This window comes from Lithobates pipiens, unplaced genomic scaffold (assembly GCF_037356315.1).
Source record: "Lithobates pipiens isolate NorthernLeopardFrog02 unplaced genomic scaffold, aLitPip1_a1.2 Scaffold_3, whole genome shotgun sequence".
Lineage (NCBI taxonomy): Eukaryota > Metazoa > Chordata > Amphibia > Anura > Ranidae > Lithobates > Lithobates pipiens.
In genome coordinates this window covers 65275304-65294363 of record NW_027507790.1, presented here as the reverse complement: position 1 = coordinate 65294363, position 19060 = coordinate 65275304, and the positions used below count along the sequence as shown (strand labels likewise).

The 19060-nt window shown below is 40.6% G+C and overlaps 1 protein-coding gene across 2 annotated transcripts in view; it reads left to right on the top strand.

Annotated features, from left to right (window-relative positions):
- Positions 1-19060, top strand: part of ADGRD1 (adhesion G protein-coupled receptor D1) — an 843751-nt gene that overhangs the window by 413512 nt on the left and 411179 nt on the right. The gene's annotated exons all lie outside the window — the stretch shown is intronic.

Genomic DNA, 19060 nt, shown 5'->3' with positions numbered 1-19060 from the left:
ATGCTAGCTTGGCTAAATTGCTTCAACTGCTACCTTTTCAGTTGGTAGACTTGGCCCCCTTCTGTGAGTTTGTGCAATGTGTGGTTCCTCAGTGGCAGGTCCTCAAACGCCACTTTTTCTCACCGAAGGTGATTCGGGCTCTCTACCGGCATGTGGAAGGCAATGTCCTTGCCTCGCTGGACAGGGCGGTCAGCGGTAAGGTGCATATTACCGCTGACTCATGGTCCAGCAGGCATGGACAGGGACGTTACCTGTCTTTCACGGCCCATTGGGTCACTCTTCTGGCAGCTGGGAAGGATGCAGGACAAGGTGCAGTAGTGTTGGAGGTTGTTCCGCCACCACGCCTCCAAAATGCTACTACTGGTTGTGACACACCTCTCTCCTCCACCCCCTCCTCTTCTTCTTCCTCCATGGCCTCTTCCAATGCTCATCCCTTCAAGACTGCCTATGCTGATGCTGAATGACTGTCCTGTTATGTTGACTGTCTATCCTCTTCCTCCTTTGCTGATATCTTGGAAGAACATTTTTGTTTCTGGGTGATGCCACCAGCCCAATTTTTCAGCCCCTGTTTAACAGGGGCATGTAATTACAATTTTTGATGCAATGCTTTGCAGCAGGGCTCATTCCTGCACTACAACTAGAGTATATGGGAGAGGTTGCAGTGCCTAAGGCCCAATTTTTCAGCCGCTGTTTAACAGGGACATGTAATATAATTTTTGATGCAATGCTTTGCAGCAGGGCTCATTCCTGCACTACAACTAGAGTATATGGGAGAGGTTGCAGTGCCTAAGGCCCAATTTTTCAGCCGCTGTTTAACAGGGGCATGTAATTACAATTTTTGATATAATATTTCACAGCAGGGCATGTTCCTGTGCCCACCGAGAGTAACTGTGAGGACTTATAGTGTTGTGGCACCAGCACCAGCACCACCACCACCACCACAACCACAACCACAACCACCAAAGGCCCAATTTCTCTACCACTGTTCAACAATGGCATGTAATTACAATTCTTGATATAATTGTTCACAGCAGGGCGCTCCAGCGCCCACCATGAGTCACTTTGAGGGCTTACAGTGTTGTGGCAACACCAACACCTTGTTCCGCCATTTCTGCAGAGCATATAGGGCAGGCCCCTACTTTCAAACATCCAACTTACAAACGTCTCCTACTTGCAAACGGAAGGAGACAACAGGAAGTGATGAAAAAAGACGTACGGCAAAAAAATTATACAGGGGTGATAACCCTTCCCTATGTTTTCCAAAAAGCTTAAAAATAGATTTTTTGACTGGAGCTACACTTGAAAAATGTACCAGTTCAAAATTACAAACAGATTCTACTTAACACAACAAACCTACACAGTCCCTGTCTTGTTTGCAACGCCTGTATACTGCTGTTCTGAGTATATGGGGCCTAGGGGCCCCACGTCTTTCCTTTTTTTAATATGGGTACAGGGTTCCCCTTAATATCCGCACAAGACCCAAAGGGGCTGGTAATGGGTGGGGGGGGGGGCTACCCATGCCATTTTTCTCAATGATTTTCATCCATATTGCCGGAAACAGATATTACATTAAAACCGCAAGCAGTTTTAAATGACCATTTTTCCCTTAAATGTCATTTTGTGCAGGGACTGTTCTAAACACCAGTGGCACTTCACAGGCATACTATAGACACCCCCAGGCACGATATTTAAAGGAATATTTCACTTTTTTTTTCACTTTAATCGTCATTAAAATCAGTGCTCCCGAAAAACCGGACATTTTTAAAATCATTTTAGGCATTGACACATGTCCCCTGGGGCAGGAGCCATTTCCCCAAACCCTTTTTAGGACAATATCTTGCATATTAGCCATTAAAATTAGCACTTTTTATTTCGAACGTTCGCGTCCCATAGACTTCAATGGGGTTCTAAAGTTCGCACAAATTTTCAGTCTGTTCGAAAGTTCTGGTGCGAACCGAACCAGGGGGTGTTCGGCTCATCCCTAACTAGAACCAATAAAATAATTTATTCAATGTTTTTGGAGGCTGACTACATCAAATAAATCATAAGGTGTGTTTAATTGGGTGTACATATGCAAAAAACCCGTTAAATCCCATTAAAATACAAACAATAAAGTGGTAAATGAAATACATTATTTGCTTTTTATTTCAGGCTAAAAGACAAATGCAACAAATTTTAATCGGCTTCCCATAGGTTTTCTTAACGGATATTTTTCTCCTTCAGAAATGGTTCGGTTGTATGGGATAGCATAGTACATGACTTTATATCTATTTTTGTGATCTGCCAAAACCATAATAAGGCTGTCTCTTTTTTCAGAGTAAACTTTTATGAAACACAGAAGGCCATGGAACAGAATCAGCCTTGATTTAAGTTTCTTGACGAGAACCATTTTTCTTTATCTTGCAGTTATCTTGACATATGATCTTTTGTAAAAGCTTTCTTACTTTTCATTTTCAAGATTTTTCTCAAGCAGGTCTAATGAGAGATGAACTTGTCTTTATGCTCGCAAAAAATTTCAAGTGGCGGGGCTTCCGCTTCCACCTACTGTTACTTTTCGGAGGAAGGTTACCATCTTGAAATACAATTTCCTGACCTCATTGGGGAAGATTGACAGGTTTCTATGGAAATGTCAGTCATTCGCCTTGGCTGTCCTCCAGTATTCCAAATGTGCTCAAATGAGATATGTTAAGTATAATCTGTCAATGCGTGCTCTGAAATCTGGATGCCTCCTATTAAACATAACACCCCCACAATTCAATACAGAAGAGTGACTTTCCACTGATGAGCAGGGTTTTACATTTGTTTATACTGTGATCATTCCAAATCAAGATGTATATGAGGCATCTGTGATGAGCACATTTTTTATGCAAGACCATTCTTTTCTCTAAAGATCATAGTGACTGGCTTCAGTAGTTGCTCCTGATCTCATACGTGTCAAACTACAGTTCTGCTTCTGGGGCAGAAAAATCAGAATTTTGTGAATAACAGGAATAAAAATAGACTTTAAAAATACCACCAAACCATGACAACTGGCATGTAATAATTCCCTTGTCATGTTGTACTCACACACTTTTGTGCAATCTAAAAATAAAGTAGCAATAAGGACACTGAGGGAAAATTGTGGTGCATACACATAAAATGTAGGAAAGTGAATGAGAACATTTATTTTTAGCCATTCCACCAAGTAATGTCTGTTTATATGTATAAACTTTCATTGGGTTACTATGTTTTTGATAAGCTTGGCATAAAGCCATGTAGCTTGGCATACATTTACCGTTATTGTATCTGTTATCCAGAAGCATGCTATTAAGAAGTCTCCTGAAAGTTAGATTATGCTGCTCTATTATAAAACTATACAGATAGAATAAAAGTCTACAGCTAAGTATTTAAAGGGGTTGTAAACCCTCACTTTTTTTTTACCTTTTTTGACAGTTGCTAGGCAGTCTTCTTAATCTGCCTCATCCTATTCTGTGGCGCTGTTCATTGCGTATTCGCAACTCGTGTATGCACAGTAGGAAACAGGCAGTGAAGCCGCAAGGCTCCACTGCCTGTTTCCCTTAGTTAGGATAATGGCGCCAGCACCCGATCCAATGGATGGATCGGCCTCGGGGGGTGACATCGCAGACTCACTGGACAGGTACAGTGTTTGTAGTTGCTGACTTTAAAAAAATATAAAAACCTCGGCTTTCATGCATTCTATGGCTAAGAGCGCTGATTGGAGTGTTCTGGTGGGGGGGAGGGGGCTGTCAGAGCATAATGGCATAGCAGAGGAGAGTGCTGTGCTAACATTGCATGCAGTGGCGTTGCTGGGGGGGGCAGGGGTGCGAGTCGCCTGAGGGTGACACCAGGCTGAGACTGTCTCCGGCACTGTGGCTCCCTCCTTCCCTTATAGATCTCTTTCAGAAATCATAATTTAGACTGAGACAGAAGTACAGTTAAACCACACTTAAGGTAAACAGAGTAAATGTAGTCAAAACATAGCCAGAGTTCATGAACTGGAATGGATAATGAGACAAGCCAAAACGCCAGGGAGCCAGAGATGAGTGTAGTAGAAAAACAAGCAGGATCTGGAGCCAGAAAGAATGTCAGCCAAGCAAGTCTTAACCACTTAAGGACCAGGCCTCTTTTTCAGATTTGGTGTTTACATGTTTAAAACAGTTTTTTTTGCTAGAAAATTACTTAGAACCCCCAAACATTATATATTTTTTTTTCTAACACCCTAGAGAATAAAATGGCGGTCATTGCAATACTTTTTTTCACACAGTATTTGCGCAGCGGTCTTACAAGCGCAGTTTTTTTTGGAAAAAATCACTTTTTTGAATAAAAAAGATAAGACAACAGTAAAATTAGCCCATTTTTTTTTTAATATTGTGAAAGATAATGTTATGCAGAGTAAATTGATACCCAACATGTCATGCTTCAAAATTGCGCCTGCTCGTGGAATGGCGTCAAACTTTTTTTTTTTTTTTTTTTTTTCTGTTTCAAAGTATTTGATTGAATTTATAGAATAGCTTACAGTAGCATAGATAAAACCAATAGAGATCAACATGAGAAGTTACTCAGAAACAGCCCAGCCTGGACATAGCAGATGATTAAAAAGGGAAAAGATACAGGCTTAAAATCAAGACTAACAAGGGATACTTAACTTTAGACCAACAAATCTGTGGCCTTTCAGGAGGATTTCTCCCCATCGGGCACCCCAACTGGGATCACACTGCGCCCAAAGGGAAAAACCCCCCCATCCCACCAAAATATTCTTATTAGCAGTATTCTACAAAAGACATTTCCCTGTGGGCAACTACTAATCAGGAAGGCTTCCAAAAATATAAGCCTATCAATTACTCAAAAATTATGAATATAGTAAAAGAAGCATGGGAAGAGAAGAGTCAAGAAATAGGAACAGAGAAAAAAGTGGGGTCAGAGTAGAATCAGAGAAAGATAAAGAGGGGAGAGAGGGTGGAACACCAACTGAAGAGAGCGATAGAACTCAGGGAGGCATTGAGTTTGTGATCCAAGGAGTACCTACATAAATAGCCCAGGGCTCCCAGGTCGATTCAAATCTGTTTGCCGTGTCCAGGAGTATGCTGGCTAGCTTTTCCTGAGACATTATCCAGGAGACTTTTCTAACGGCTGCTAGAAAGGAAATCTTGGGAGTTTTCCAGGCTTTAGCAACTGTGAGCTTGGCCCCCAGAAGTATAAAACAGATCAGTCTCCTGGACGCTTTGGAGATGTTTGGGATATGATCATTGAGAAGGGCTACTAAAGGGGACCTGGGGATTTGGCTACCCACAAGTCTCTCAATCAAATTGAATACCTTCCTCCAGAAGGAGCGAATTCTAGGGCACTCCCACCAAATGTGAGACATAGTTCCAATTAGCTTACATCCCCTGAAACATAGGGGTCAGCCCCCGAATACATAGAGGCAAGACGTGAAGGAGTGTAGTACCATCTCGAGATGATTTTGAGGCTAGCCTCTATTAGAGAGGTGTTAAGGATGCCCTTAAAGTAGATGAAACTTGCTTTCTGCCAGATCCCCAAATCCCAATGGAACCGGAAATCCGACTCCCATTGCAACATATGAGGAGATTTCTGAGAAGGAGAGGTAAGTGACGAGTAAACCAAAGAGACACCTCCGCTTTGATCCATGGCTTGACCACACCATAGTTCGTATTCTGTAAATCGTGGTGGGAGAGGCTTGTCTTTCCAGAGAGAATGAAGGAAGTGAGAGATTTGGCCGAATCTGAATTTTTCACTGCTTGGCATATCCAGCTTCTTGACACAAAAGGCAGAGGTGATTGGGCCAGTTGCTGTGAAAAAATGTCCGATTCGGTATAGCCCTTTATCCAACCACCATTGAAATGCTTGGATATTTTGTCCTGGGGGAAAGTCCGGGTTGTGGAATAGATGAGACAAAGGTTTGTATGCTGAGATCAAGGTTGCATGTGAATGCCATTTGTCCCAGAGGGCGAACATGTGGGAGAGGGTAGGGGCTAAAATGGAGGGGCGAGTTTTAGGTTTAGACCAGAGGAGATAGTCAAGGGAGAAGTGAGGGACTGTCTGCCTTTCTATGTGGACCCAGTCCGGTTTTTCAAATCTCGAATAAATTACAGAAAGTTGTGTTAATCTAGCAGCCACATAATATTTGTGAAGGTGGGGAAGCCCTAGACCTCCTTTCTTTCTGTTTAGGTAGAGTGTTTGTTGCGGAATCCTGTAGCCTGCCGCACCCCAAGTAAACTTGAGGATTTTACTTTGGAGTGACTTAGCGTGAGCTAGCTTAATAGGGATAGGTAGAGAACGGAACAGGTAAAGGATTCTGGGGAGCAGCGTCATCTTTATCGAATTTATTCTCCCGAGCCAGGCGTCAAACTTTTACCCTCAAAAATCTCCATAAGCGATATTTAAAAAATTCTACAGGTTGCATGTTTTGCATTACAGAGGAGGTCTAGGGCTAGAATTATTTCTCTCGCTCTACCGATCGCGGTGATACCTCACATGTGTGGTTTAACCATCATTTTCATATGTGGGTGCTACTCAAGTATGAGCTCGTCGAGACGGGGTGTTTTTAAAAAAAAACTTTTTTCTTATTTATTTTACTTGATTTTATTTATTTTTACACTTTAAAAAAGAAATGGATCACTTTTATTCTTATTACAAGGAATGTAAACATCCCTTGTAATATAAAAAAGCATGACAGGTCCTCTTAAATATGAGATCTGGGGTCAAAAAGACCTCAGATCTCATATTTGGACTTAAATGCAATAAAAAAAAAAATGTCATTTGAAAAAGTAAGGCAGAGACAGAGGTGCCCAGAGTCTGACACTGGCTGTCCCACACGCCACAATCATCTATCTCTCTCTGCCGGCTGCACTCACTGCAGACCGGACTATAGCTGCCTCCTCCTCGGCTCTGAAGTTTCATGTACACAGACCAGGAGGAAGAGCTGAGAAGGGGGAAGAGGGACAGCGTGTCACAGAACCTGCCTGGGGCTGAGGTATTACAGAGGAAGGGGACATCTATGCTGCCAGGAGCCATTTTAGGGAGGGGGGTTGAGGGTATGTACTAGGGGGTGCTTTGTTTTGGCTTAGAAATGACTTGTGCTAAAAGGAAGGGGGGTTGAAATTTGACGTTTAACCCTCCAGCACAATTCCTCTCCCCTCCCAAAGCACTCCCTAGCATACATCTTCTAACCCCCACCTCCCAAAATCAAAGATCCGATCCCAGCTCCATCCGTCTCCTGATCCTATCCCTGCTCCACATCCACCCCCAGCCCATCCCTGCTCTATCCATTCCTCTAATCCCATCTCTGCTCCATCCACCCCATCCCACCCCAGCTTCATCCATCCCCCCAATCCCAAACCTGCTCCATCCACCCCCCATCCCATCCCAGTTCCATCCATCCCCCCGATCCTATCCCAACACCATCCACCCCCAATCCCATCCCAGCTCCATCCACCCCCCATCCCATCTCCATCCATCTCCCTGATCTCATCCCTGCTCCATCCACCCCCCATTCCATCCCAGCTCCATCCATTCCCCTGATTCCATCTTGCTTCATCCATTCCGGGGGGGGGAGGGGGTGACACCGTGTTTTACTGGGGGGCTGACAGCAGCCCTAGTGATGCCACTGATCACATGGTACAGCTGTCAGATTTTTTATTTTTTTCCATTCAGCCCTGCTGGCTTGAATGAAAAAAAAACTACTAGTTTGGGCTAGGCTTTAGGATTTAGTTCTAATTCTATCAGTCAAGGGGGGTTGTTGACAAGCACTTATCAGAAAGGCCATTAGTAGCCTCAGGTCCTGATTTATATTATTATATAACTTATCTGTTCTTATTGCCAAGCTGTAAAACCTCAATGAACTCAAATGAGAAACTCCCCTTTTATGGATTTCATATTAAAAGTCCAGTTTTTCTTTGTTATCGCTTTCTAATCTGCTTTATTTAACATATAATAGAGGATAATGGTTACAGTTATGGTAAAATAAAAACAAATAGCAGTTCTACAAATTAAACAAAATTAAACAAATGTAAATCACTCAGTAAAATATAAACCTAATATGTTTGTCTCCAGTTAATTGTATATATTTTTTTTTAGTCTATTTTTTTGCTGTTTTCAATAACTATTATCATTAAGCCTATGTTGTAATATGCATCTGATCTTTTTGTATCAGCAAATGTGCTGCTCATGAAATAAATCTTCAAAAATACGTAACTACATCACTGCAGAATATGTCTAAATGATACATTATTTGTTTATTTTTTCTTGATAAAACTAAATAAGAAAAACAATTACACATTAAGTCACTCATAATGATCTCTTCTTGTGTTTTGTTCTTGTATTGATGAGATAATATAGTGGCATCACTAATTCAAACCAGCTTTGGCAGTTTGTGCAGTGCTGGGAATATGAGCCAGGATTCTGACTGTCCTTCCCATGGCTGGCAGACTTTAATTTAATCAGGGGGATTATAGAGTTATTACCCTATGTATTCACCTGCATATTTAATGATGAGTTATTTGGGGAAGTTTGCTCTGAGCTCTCCCCTTTTACATCTCCATAAAAATTATGGATTCCAGCCAAAGTCAACATCATTTTCTCTTTCGCTCAAACTGCTGCATAGAACTAAAAAGCAGAAGTTAAAGATAAGATTATTCTATTTTCATTAGTGACAGTAAAATAAAAACGAGATACATTGTACTAGAAACTAGATAATTATTTAGATATTGGTCATTGTTGGTGATGCAAGTGGCAGGTGGCTAGTCTATGAACTAATCCTGTCTAGTTAAAGCCCAACACCATGCAAATCGATTTCTTTGTATTAAATGTAGTGAGAGCAGGTTAGGTTTATACTGCTGTATGTGTTCCTTGTGGGGCTAAACTTCTGCCTTAGTGATATACAGTAGGTCAGAAGGGCAGGAAACCTTGAAAAAAAATTTCCACTGAGAAAGAAACAGAAACAGAATACCATTTTTAGTTCCCTGTGGAAAGCTCAGAACCTCTACGTACTGTTGGTTGGTTCCTTCACTTCCATACAACCACCATTTGCCTAATTTCTTTTCCTGGTGTCACAAGATTAGGAAGTGAGGGGGAAATCTCCCCAATGGCAACACAGAGAACAATGAAACTTGAAAGAAGGTTTTACCGTTGTGCACTTAAACAAAAAACAAAGCTTTGACAGTGGCTGGACTTTAACAAAGCAGGATATAGTTGTTATAAATGTAGGTGTTGGTGCTAAATATAACCCAAAACCAATGGGAATTCTTTGCCGGTAATGTGGGAACCAGCAATTTTCCAATGTTCTTCATCCTAACAGAGTTTGTGCTCATGTATTTCCACTACCCTACATTATGTCAGTAGACAGCACAGCTCTTAGCGCAGAGAGGGGAACACTCCCGATGCATCATTCATCATTTTTTTTTTACTGATTCCCCCATCCACATATTCAAGCTGGTTGGTAAATCCTCCCCCACTGTGTTATTGTATTCTGACAGCAGATATTTCCCTACTGTCAGAATACACAGATCAATGCTGCAGGCTTTGATTAAGCATCTTTTGTTTGACAGGGCGTTTGAACAGAAATTGATCAGTAGGTTGACTTCTGTTCAACTGCAGTAGCCACACATGGATTGAAATTTGGCTGGTTCTTGCTGAACTGGTTGAATTTTAAACCATCTATGGCCACCTTTAAAACCCTTTTCAGCTGTTCAACACTATGGAGTTGATCAAATAACCAGATAATGTTCCCTTTGTAAAGTGATTTTTTTTTCTACGCTTAGGGACTAAGGTGAAGCTTTGTACAGTTTTAATACCCAATAACATTTAGGCATGGCTGAGGCAACCCAGAAGTAGATAAGGGGGTGCAGAACCATTCCCAACAACCCCACTGTAACAGCGTTAGTACTTTTTCAGGCTCTGTGGAGATGGGAAGGGCCAGATTCAGAGTCTACAGCTGTGCTTTGGCTGTCATTTTTACTATTTCTGCACAACCACTGTACAGTGTATCAGGCACCTAGAGAGCAGAGATTGAGAAGCGTTTGAAACTTCTTGCCACCTATAACAGTGGGTCTCTGGGCCTGCCCAGCCACTAGTTCCAGATGTGTTTTGTTTAAATAGTTTTGCTGGCTTTATAAAGAGTGGGCTACAAGCCAAACTAGCAGAGCAGGGGCTCCTCTTGTATTTGTATTACTTTGCCCACCCCCACCAGTAGACCTTTTCGGGATCCAGCCAAAAACCTGTGAATAATGAAGGAGGCTGCTGTTGTATAGAAAATAGACAATCAGTTGACTAAATGCACATTATCTGGTCTCCTAGACAATCAACAATGATTGTAACTCAGACAAAAGGTGATATTTGTGCACAGGTACACTGTAGACAGAAATTCAGGAATTTTATATTTTTTTCTATGAAATGATAAACATGCAATGCTATACAGCCATATACACAATTCTTAAAAAACACTCTTCTTTAATTATGGCCAGAAATAACTACAGCAATCATCATAGAGACCTAATTTTAAGCTAAAATGCCATGTACTAACTGGGAACCTTTCATTCCACCTTGATCTCCCATGAGGAATATTAAGAGAATAACTGACAATACAGATGTGCAAATATTTCCCTAGTGAACACAAAGCTGGCATCGTCTATGTCAGTATATTTGTAGATAAAAATATTGCAGAAATCAGAGATGTTCCGGAGCTACTGAAGAAACTTCCCTGAACTAATTATGTGTTCGCCCATGAGAATTTCTTCCTGAACCAGAATTCACTCACTGCTGCAAAGATACCTTTCTTGTAAAATTGCATTTTCCCATGCAATGTTAAAGCTATCGGCTTGTTTCAAATTAAAATGTGTTTTTTCCATTATTATTTTTAAAGGAATGCTAAAAGTGCAGGAAATAGGATGTTACGCACACACACACACACACTATATATATATATATATATATATATATATATATATATATATATATATATATATATATATATATATATATATATTGTGAGATTGGTGTGATCAGACTCAAGCAAGAGGTGCGTTTCCAGTGAGTACGCCAGTCCAAAACTGTATATTAAGGGTGTGGTAGCCCACTTTTTTTTAAACAAAGGAAAGTTCACTTATACATCAGTTGCCCATGCAGGGGGTTCTTCCACATAACATGAATTAACGAAAATACCAAGCCACCTGGCTTACGTGTTGGCAGCACTCAGCATTCAGCTCTCTCAGAACACTTGGCTTTCTAGCCTTCAATTGCAGTGCCCTACTGCGTGGCTCACCTGTGGCCTAAGAATTGGGGTTCTCCTGACACCGCTGATAGGAGCTGACCTGAATCCTGGGACTGAGACCTGCTGTCTTGTGTCTTCTAGCTGGGCCCTCAGATCCCTCGATGAGATCTCTGTCTTGCAGCTTCTGGCTGGGGCCCCCTGACCCCGAGTGAGACCTTCTGTCTCCAAACTGGAAGCTGTCTCCAAAATGAGAGCCTTGAGCAATTCTCAGACCTGACTATATAATGACCCTGCACACCTGTGTAGTGAGCCAGGTTGCCTCTAGCAAAACCTGGACCCAGGATTGAATGTTCTGATTCAGAACTACAGAACCTGGAGAGATGCAAGCTCTAAACCTTGCATTAACCCTTAATGAGACTCCTGGGTCACCTTTTTCTATAAACTTATACCGACAGAGCCTCTCTCTGTCACAATATATATATATATATATATATATATATATATATATATATATATATATCACAGTTGCTCAACTTTTAGATTTTCACTATTGTTGCTGTCATGGAGACAACGATACATTACAAGAGATAAATAAATACATTACCTTTATACAGACCAATTACAGTCAATGGCAATAAAAGCCATGTAACAGGAGTATGGGCCATGGATTCTGAAGGACATTAAATACTCTACCAACTACTATTAACTTGTCTCTTCCCATAGTTATCTAGTTTATAAAACCCTACTAGGCATACTGATATAAAGTTACTTATGAAAACATACACACGGCTACTAGTAAAACACTATCTTATTTATTTTACAAGAAATTAGGAAAGCTAACATAAAGTATTAAAAAGACATTACAATATCACAAAGCTTACAATTAGAACATATAATACAAGAATATGAAAGATACTTATTACACGGTCCTCCGTGAGGCTTTGCTGCATCGGCTAGGCTCAGACCAGGAGAGGGCCTTCACCATGAGGTTTAGGCCGGAGCCATCACCCAGAGTAGGCCTCAAGATGGCCGAATCATCAGGTCAGCAGAAACACAGCCTCATGAGAGGCTCCTTGCAGTGACAGAGAGAGAGCCTTGTCTGTGTGTGAGCCTTTCATTCAAACATACACGCCCACTCGTAGCCACCCCCATTTGCCTTCCATCCAATAGATTTCGCCAAGAGGTAATCCTTCAAATGTCTGCCCATTCTTCAGGAAGCATGCTGTATTGTCCACTATGGTCAGTGTCTCTATCAGCCCTGAGCCGTCTAGCTACCTCTTATTCCCTTTGAAGCCTGCAATCACACATATCACAACAGGTGGGTCTGAGTCAAGCTATTGTTCTTCTGATTACAAAGCTTTCATGTGCTTCATTTCAACTGAGGCTAAGTCTCAATCAGGAATAAATACCAGAAGTATTATATGAATTCAATCCAACAGATTCTTTGGGATTCCTTACATTATGGGCTTGCTAATCTTAATGCTCATTATTAAATATAAATCATAGCCTAAAATTTAAAGTTATTGTTTAGAAATTGTAATAGGGTTAGGGCCTCTGTCAAGTGTATATTTGTGTCTGTGTTTTTTGTTATGGGGTTTCTGCCCACTTCTTGTTTAATGTGGTGCCAGCACCTAGGAAATTCCAATTGTTTCACAATCTGATAAATGTTCCAGCCCATGTCAATATTTCCTCATGTCCAGTTTGGAAACACTTTAAAGTTCTCATCTACTGGCAGGTGGTCTGATCTCTAACACATGCATGGATACAGCTAGCAAATGTATACCTGAAATAATCTGCACCTGAGCTTAGTGTCCAGCTTGCACAGGGGCAGATGGAACAAACATGTTTGACCCAAACATAATCATTAATTGCATTAGCAATTTCTCACCATATTTGTTAAAGTATAACAATGGTTTAAAACGGAACTTGAAAATGTAATGATAAGTTGAGCATTAGAATGGTGTCTATTTTAACAAATTTGCTCTGTAACATCAATAAGTTACCTTTTGACAGGTGCACTGGCCAGTTGTTTTCTTCACTTCCTGCAATCAAGTGAAGATGATGCGTTACTGTTCCGGCAGCTACATTCCCTAGAACTACACGGTGCAACACAATAACTCCACCCCAGGCCGGGCTTTTACTGCAGTCAAAGTTGTACCCTGCTTTTCAATTAATGGCAGTTAGTGTCTATCCCATGGGTCTTCAAACTATGGCCCTCCAGTTGTTCAGGAACTACAATTCCCATCATGCCTAGTCATGTCTGTGAATGTCAGAGTTTTGCAATGCATCATGGGATGTGTAGTTTCACAACAGCTGGAGGGCCTTAGTTTGAGGATCCCTGGTCTATCCCCACTCAGTCTCACCCATTATACTATGCCTAGCCACACTTATCTTCTTCCCTACTGATTGCTAAAAGAAATCATAGGACACCTAGACAGGTAGCAGTCTAGTGGAACTCTATAAACTCATATCCTAGTGCTGCCTATACTCACTCAGCATCAACTTCAGAAATGGAGAAAGGGAACACAGGGAACACACAACGCCAATAACTCCAATCATGTTAACATCTTTCTTGATGAAGGAAACATTTTGCAGGTAAACTTTTATCAAGAAAAAACAAACACAAGATGACGTCTCCATCTAGGATATAGCAATTTAATTTAAAAGGCATAAAAAAACAATTAAAATGCACTCACTAGATAAAAGTAGATCAAGGCTTGTCATAGACCCATTTAACCCTTCATATGATCACCATGAGGCTTCAGAGCTCAGCAGGCACATGGCTGGTTGAAGAAGAGTTCTGGAAGAAAGTGCAGCTGTCAGGCTTCAAGCTGGAACATAAGCATCAGCAGCTTCCAGAAGTGGCAAGATGACTGTGGCTCCAAAAATAACAGCTCTCTCGGCTGGGTGAAGATAGGAAGTGAAGGGGATGTGGCTACATGTTTAAGGGCAGAAAGGAGGGCACCTTTATTAACCGCTTGCCGACCAGCACATGCCAATGTATGTTGGCAGAATGGCACTGGTAGGCAAAAGGGCATACAGGTACGTCTCCCTTAAGGAGCGGTGTCGTGGGCACACGCCCACCACTGTCTCCGTGACCACGAGTCCCACGGACTCGATGCCCATCAGGTGCCCCTGATCGTGTTACGGAGAGGAAGAACACGGAGATACTTTTGTAAACAAAACATTTCCCTGTTCTGCCTAGTGACAGGACAGAGATCACAGCTCTCTGTCATCAAGAGCAGTGATCACTGTCCTGTGTGTTAAAGCCCAGCCCCCTAACAGTTAGAATCACTCCCTGGGACACACTTAACCCCTTCACTGCCCCTAGTGGTTAACCCCTTCACTGCCAGTGTCATTTACACAGTAATCAATGCATTTTTATAGCATTGATCGCTGTATAAATGACAATGGTCAAAAATAGTGCCAAAAATTTCCGATGTGTCCGCTATATTGTCGTAGTCCTGATAAAAATGTCAGATCACTACCTTTACTAATATATATTTTTTTAAATGCCATAAAACTTTCCCCTATTTTGTAGACACTATAAATTTTGCGCAAACCAATCAATATACGCTTATTGTGATTTTTTTAACCAAAAACATGTAGAAGGATACATATGGGCCTAAACTGAGGAAAAAATATTTTTTTTAGATATTTTTGGAGATATTTATTATAGCAAAAAGTAAAAATATGGTGTTTTTTTTCTAAATGCACGGTCTTTTTTTGTTTATAGCGCAAAAATTAACCAAAAACTGTTTTTGGTTAAAAAAATCACAATAAGCGTATATTGATTGGTTTGCGCAAAATTTATAGTGTCTACAAAATAGGGGAAAGTTTTATGGCATTTAAAAAAATATATATTAGTAAAGGTAGTGATCTGACATTTTTATCAGGACTACGACAATATAGCGGACACATCGGAAATTTTTGGCACTATTTTTGACCATTGTCATTTATACAGCGATCAATGCTATAAAAATGCATTGATTACTACCGCCAAAAGAAATCTCTATTTGTGGGAAAAAAAAGGACATCAATTTTGTTTGGGAACAACATCGCACGACAGCGCAATTGTCAGTTAAAGCAATGCAGTGCCAAATCGCAAAAAGTACTCTGGTCAGGAAGGGGGTAAAATCCTCCGGGACTGAAGTGGTTAAACCATAGGAAAGTTTTACAGCTTTTACATACTGAGTTTCTGTGAGTTTAGTAGCAGGTTTGAGCATTCGAGGTTAGAAGAATTTTTAAAGATAACCTCAGGAGACCCTCCCAAATGCCCACAATGCATGAAAAATAAGTAAATTATTAACTATTTCAGGCATTCTGTGAGAGAAGAAAAAGCAGCAGCAGAGAGAACAGTGTGCTTATAGATAGCTGTCTTCTTTTTTGTGTTTTCCTGATGTTGCTGTTGCTGAGGCTCAAGTGAGAGGACCAAAGTTCATCTCTACTAGACTCATTCATTGATGCAGGCAACAACGTGTGGTGAAATTTTTTTCAACATTTTAATGTTTTATATGTTCAAAAATGATCAGAAATGTTTTCCACTTTAAAAACGCTTATAAACACAAATGCGCATAAACGCATTTTACTGCGGTTATAAGCATTTGGAGTTTGAAATGCCGGTAAACTACAGTCCTGAATGTGGTTTTTCTGCTTTCAAATAAATGGCTGTAACCTCAACTGTCTCTAAATTACTATAAACGACTGAGTGTTCATGTACACATAAGATAACATAGGGGAGAGTTCAGGGGCTGCTGAAAAAAACTGCCACATTTCGGGGAGGTTAAACCTCCCTCTCTTGAACATGGCAGAATGGTGTTCAGGATAGGAACGTTTTGAATGGCGATTGTGAGAAAACACAACTCGCAGCAAAAACGCAGTTTGCGTTTTTTGCAGCATTTTCCCACGGTCGGGGTAGCCTTAAGCTTCATGTACACTGGCAGCTCCTGACTGTGGCCACAGGAAAATACAACAAAAATGCAAAACCTGTTTTTGACGCAATTTTACCGCAATTTTGCATTTTTCCATGGCTGGCAGTCAAAAAACTTTCCTATACTAAAAAAGGTGATTTTTCTGCGTTCAGGAGAGGGAGGTTTAACTGCAAAAACTAAACGCGGCAGCTTCTAAACTCATGGACACATAGGGGGTTACTTATGAAAGGCAAATCCGCTTTGCACTGAAAGTGCAGTAGATCTAAATATAAGGGGCAGATCTGAAATGAGGGAAAGCTCTGCTGATTTTATCATTCAATCATGTGCAAGCTAAAATGCTGTTTTTTTATTTTCCTTGTATGTCCCCCTCGGATCAACAGTGACTGCACTTCCAAGCGCACTTGCAGTGCAAAGTGGATTTTCCTTTAGTAAATAACCCCCATAGGCTTTTATGGAGTTGAGTTTAGGAGCTTTGGCAATAAAACGGAGCAAAAAACTGAGCTGCCAGGGGCTGCTAGTGTACATGCTTAAAAGATAAGTTCACCTTTGTTTCATAGTTTGTTAGGTTGAATAAAGACACCAGTCCATCCAGTTCAACCTGAGTGAGTGTCTACAATTGTCCCTATCCCTGTACATTGCACACTCATGTTGGTGCCTACCCTCAAGTGGCCCACAATCCAAGGTCCCCATTCATATACTGGGGCCAATTTTTTTTTGGACAGAAGCCAATTCACCTACCTGCATGTCTTTGGATTGTGGGAGGGGACTGGAGTACCCAGAGGAAACCAATGCACGCACAGGGAGAACATGAAAACTCCTGGCAGGTAGTGTTGTGGTTGGGATTTGAACCAGTGACGCTTCTTACTGCTAGGTGAGAGTGCTAACCACTACACCACTGTGCTGCACCTTTGTTCATCCCTTTTTGTTTCTAAAAACCAGCTCCCGTATGTTCCAATATTGCATTCGTGTACTTATTTTGCAAAAATAAAACAGCTTTCCATTAATTCCACACGGGCTTACCTAACTCTCTTCATAGCTGTTTAAAAACACTGCTCAATTACTTCTGCCTTCTTGGACAGACTTTAGGTCATGACACAGGAAGGAGTTGACCAGCTGATCTCATTAGAACACACCCTGCACCATCCAGTTGGTCAACTCCTTCCTGTGTCATGACCTAAAGTCTGTCCAGGAAGTAAGGCAGAAGTAATCAAACAGTGTTTTTAAACAGCTATGAAGAGAGTTAGGTAAGCCTGTGTAGAATTAAAAGAAAAATGATTTATTTTTTGAAAAATAAGTACATTAATGCAATATTGGTGCATGCAGGAGCTGTTTTTTAGAAGAAATAAAAGATGAACAAAGGTGAACTTAGCCTTTAAGCATGTACACTAACAGCTCCTGGCAGCTCAGTTTTTTGCTCCTGGCAGCTCCGTTTTATTGCTGAAGCTCCTAAACTCAACTCCATAAAAGCCTAGGGTAGGTCTTTAGGTTATCAGCTGCTGACAAGTTTCTGAAAAGATCAACAGGTTGTTTTTTTTTTGCACTTATACAACAGATACAACTGCTTTCTATGCTGTTTGAAAGACCAGAAGGGAGTAAGTAAGCAACATTGAGTTTAAATACCATTTATATTTAACTTATCTAGTCCTGTAATGCTGAATACATCTCATCCAAGTGGTTTCCTCAATTCAAATGTTCTTTAGCCTTAAGACAAGTCCAGCTCAATGTGACAAGCTACTACTAGCTGACCACACTCACTTGATTAGTGACAACTCCACTTTATTGTATGCTGCAGTTAACAGCATTGAAGCCCACAGAGCAGACATGCACAGCAACCATTTGGCAATATAAATTATAAGTAAACAAACCGTCCTGTCATTTAGGTTCATTGTGCAACAAATTGCACATTGCAGCTATTTCTAAATGAAGTTTTATTTCTGAGATGTCCCACTGATAACATTTATGATGGTTACCTTTTCTCACTCACAATTTTCAAACAAACTTCAGCTCTCCAGCTCTTGTGGAACTCAGTACTGGCAACTGCTAATTTACTGTACTGTGCAGACTATTATACATTTTGAAACTAAAATGAGATAGATGAAGAATTAGGAAGTGCAAAGATGTCAGCATGTGTTCAGACTGATGACAGATTTAAATAATTAAATGCTCACTGATACTGCTGTCAGAAATTGTTATTTTTGTGCAATGTAAAATATTCCAGAGTAGTTTATTTGATAAGCGATATAGTCTTACATATTATAAGTGGAATGCACTCTGGACTTTATTATTCTAATATCTGTCAAAGCTGATGTCTATTAATTACAGTATAAATGGGATATATATTTAGAGAACCTACAGTTATGCCACTGTTTTATTTCACCTCATCTCATTGCTGAAAATAATTTTACTAAATTATTATAATTAAGTTATTGTTGCTCACAATGAAGTGTGATTATTCGTGCACCATATTATACATTTATTATTTTTATTTTAAGGAGTGGTTGGAATGGTAGGCATTCAGAAAGGATAATGGGAAGCACTGTGTATAGCAAAAGCAGCAGCTTTCAGGAAATTTCCACTTTCTGTTCAAATACATTCACCAAATTTAAAATAACGCACTTATCCATGTGCGTACAGATGTTAAAAACGGGGCACTTGGCATGACTTTTTGACCCAGTCAAATGCCCAGTTACACCTGAAACTGAATAGCTAAACACACAAGTGCTTGAAGTCAGACTGTAGGGTATTGCATGTTGCTTCATATGATTGGTGCAATGAAGGGTTCTATGTCATTACCTGATGCATCCAAGTGCTTTTTTCACCCTTCTAGCTCCCCCCTAGATATGTATAGGCATATTTCCGTTTCCCAAAAGTTTAACAATCACAAAACTTGTTTGGAAAAGGTAAG